At 41.8% G+C, this 3,645-nt stretch overlaps 1 long non-coding RNA gene across 1 annotated transcript; it reads right to left on the reverse strand.

The window, feature by feature from the left end:
* Nucleotides 1-1,253: 1,253 nt before the first annotated feature.
* On the reverse strand, nt 1,254-1,851 carry LOC110226859. The gene is made up of 2 exons (XR_002330754.1): nt 1,810-1,851; nt 1,254-1,510 (listed from the first exon to the last, which is right to left on the reverse strand). It is a non-coding gene; the product is annotated as an uncharacterized LOC110226859 (long non-coding RNA).
* Between the last annotated feature and the right edge of the window lie 1,794 nt (nt 1,852-3,645).

The following is a 3,645-nucleotide window of genomic DNA, read 5'->3' on the forward strand; positions in this document are numbered from 1 at the left end:
CTTCTATAGCGTCTCTCCACACTTGATGTTGCATGGCTTCTTCATATGTTGTGGGAATCCAATGTTGATCAACTTTGCTAAGGTAGACTTGATGTTCTTCGGGTAGGTGAGCAAGAGTGCATACGGCTTGAATTGGATGAGCTACCGCATTGGCATTGTAGTAGACTCTCTTGTCTTTCCATGTTGAGGGATGAAAGCGAAGTCTTTCACTTCTTCTTAAAGGTATCACTTCTTGAGTCACTTCTTGAGTAGTGTCTTCTTCCTCTTGATTTAATTCGTTGGAGCCATCACCATCGGGTATATGATCTTCTTCTTGAGTGTTGAGGTTATTTTCTTCATTTTGAGTGTCTTGGACTTCTTCCTCAAGACTTTCTTCTTCTTGTTCTTGAGTCTCTTGTCCTTGTGGCGGGTGTGGAGCTTGAGTTTGTGAAGGTTGGTAGTTCTCAATTCCAAGCTTCTCAAGAATAATCCGAAGGTTAGTAGCTCTATCCGATGGTGAGCTAGACAAATCCTTAAGACTTTCCCAATCCTTCTTGTCATAGAATCCCTTGTCTTCCACAAACTTTACATCTCTTGACACCAATACTTTCCTTGACTCCGGTACATAACACTTGTAACCCTTTTGAGTTGTTGAATACCCGATGAACATTCCCTTAGTGCTTTTGGCTTGGAGCTTGTTCCTTTGATCTCCGGGAACTAAGACATAGCAAACACAACCAAACACACGTAAGTGATCAAGAGAAGGCTTAGTCTTAGTGAGTACCTCAAATGGAGACTTGTCTTGTAGAATCTTTGTTGGTGTTCTATTGATCAAGTAACACGCGGTCATCACGGCATCACTCCAAAATCTCTTTGGAACATTGGTGTGAAACATTATGGACCTTGCAATCTCCATTAGGTGTCGATTCTTGCGTTCCGATACACCATTTTGTTGAGGAGTGTAAGGGCAACTTGTTTGGTGGATGATTCCGTGTGACGCTAGGTGATCCTTGAATGCTTGGCTTGTATACTCCCCACCATTGTCGGATCTAAAAATCTTAATCTTGGCATTGTATTGGTTAGTCACATAAGTATGAAAGTTTTTAAAAGCTTCAAGAACACGATCTTTTGAACGAAGGAGAGTAAGCCAAGTATACTTTGATTTTTCATCAATAAATGTGACAAAATATTTTTGGTTTTCTCTTGATAAACAAGGTGAAGTCCACACATCCGAATGAATTAAATCAAAGTAACTTTCATAAATAGTAGACGACTTAGGAAAAATAGCTTTGCAATGTTTACCAAGAATACAAGCTTCACAATCAAGACTTTGAAAAGAAACTTTTGGTAGCATTAAACTTAAAGCCCGAGGATGTGGATGACCTAGTCTAGCATGCCAAATAGCACTATTCGCAACAACAATATTTGAACTAAAATGAGAAGATAAAGGTTCGGATAGCTTTGTGTCTTCTAGAACATAAAGACCATCCTTTGTAACTCCTTGACCAAGCACCCTACTTGATTCAATATCCTGAAAGTAAACATCATTAGGTCCAAATATCGCATAACAATTTAAATCGGTCATTGCTCTTTTAACGGAAAGCAAGTTAGAAGTAAAATTTGGCATGTAAAAGGCTTTAGACTTCTTATCAAATAGCTCTAAATCACCTACTCCTTTAACCGGAATTTTATCCCCATTAGCAATTACCACGTTTCCTAAAGCCGGTTCAATATTGTTCATTAGCCTAGAATCACTAATCATGTGATGAGAGGCTCCCGAATCAACAATAAGAGGTTTTATAGTATGAGCAATAGCATGATAGGATTTACCGGATGACTCCTTAAGAGCCTTAATGAGAGCATCGAGATCAGACTTCTTCACATACTCCGAAGACGCCGTCATTGCCACTCCAACACCATTCACTTGAGTTGAGGGTCCGGGTCTGGAGGTGTCTTGAGTCTCTTGGCTCCAGTTCGCTTGATGAGCTTTAGGATCCTTCCATTTACTTGGTCGGAGATGGGGATGGAGGATCCAACACTTGTCCTTGGTATGACCCGTCTTTTTGCAATGGTCACAAGTTAGGCCTCTCTTGTTCTCGGACTTGTAGCTTCCCTTGTTGGCGGTGGTGAGCTCTCCTTTGTTGGCTGTAGCAAGCTCTCCTTTGTTTCCGAAGAGACCAAGAGATCCTTGCTCCTTTTGGATTTGAGAGCACACTTCTTCTAGGTTAGGTAGCTTCTCGGCTCGGAGTAAGTGCTTGATGAGATCGTTGTAGGTGGAGTTCAAGGTGAGAAGGAGACCAAAGACCTTGTCTTGTTCACGCCTTTCGTTGAGGATCGCCGGATCAATGGTGTTAGGCCTTAGCATCTCGAGCTCCGCCCAAAGAGACCTAAACTTGCCGAAATGTTGAGTGAACTCCATGTCTCCTTGAGATAGATCGTTGATGGCCTTCTTCACTTCGAACACCCGGCTCAAGTTGGAGAGATTCCCAAACACATTAAAGAGAGTATCCCAAAGCTCTTTAGGAGTTTCACAATAGGAGTAAGCTTCGAGTATTGAGGACTCAAGCGAGTTTCGGAGAAGGACCAAGACCGATTGATCTTCTTGGAACCATTTCCCCTCATCAACACGAACGATTTCTTGTCCATCTCTTGTGGTCGTCTCCTTTGGCGCCTCTTCGTTCAAGATATGGTTCCAAAGTCCCCGACTACACAAGGCAGATCTTGTGGTTCGTGACCACAGCAAGTAGTTTCCTCCCTTGAGGATAACCGGAATGATTTTCGAGTGTAAAGAACTCATCTCATCATAGAATGAACTCATCGAACACAATCAAAGAAAAGAGAGAGATTTGGTGCGAAAGTAAATGAGGTGGGTTGAATGAAGGATATGGAGCTTATTGCTCTGTTACCATGTTAGATTATGGAGCTTTTAGGTTTCGATGGGACCTTATGATGATCGGAAAAGATGAGAACTTTAATCGGAAAAGTGTAAGCTAAAGAGAGTAAAGAGATTTGAGAGATTTGAGAGATTGGAAAGATTATTTCTCTTTCTTACAAAAAATGGCTAAGTACAAGGTTCCCTTTTAAGGGCTAGACAATCGGAATATCCTCAAGAATATGCTCTATGTACAACGGTCATAAGAGAGGAAACGCGTCATAAAGGTAATAAAGCATTCCTTGTCTTCTTCTCCTTTTGCGAGAGTAACGGCTCTTATGGGAAGGATCGAGAGTCTTCTAGAACGTTGGTGTAGCTTTGGATAAGATTAGGAGGCTTATGGAGATCCCAATGGGCCGATCATGACCTTGTACGGACGGCCTCATAGTTGAATCGTACGGACGAGTGGCACGAGACGGTTTACAACCGATCGTGCAAAACACCAAGTGACCCGGATGGATTCTTTTTTTTTTCACTTGGTTCAATAGGCTACTCCAAACTGAACTTTTGTTGCGGTTTGAGCTCTCTTCTTGAGGTCTCTAGATCGCTTTTTAGAACATGTTAAACCATGATGGTTTTAACCCTTTTCGAGCCTTGAAACCTTGTACATCAATGACTTTGAAGTCTTGTGCACATTCAATCTTGAGCTCCGACTTTGACACTTGAATGCGTGAGCTTGATTCAACATTCCCACCAGATTTTTTTTCTCTAATTTGATCGTCCACCAATGTCAC

This window comes from Arabidopsis lyrata (assembly GCF_000004255.2).
Source record: "Arabidopsis lyrata subsp. lyrata unplaced genomic scaffold ARALYscaffold_18, whole genome shotgun sequence".
Lineage (NCBI taxonomy): Eukaryota > Viridiplantae > Streptophyta > Magnoliopsida > Brassicales > Brassicaceae > Arabidopsis > Arabidopsis lyrata.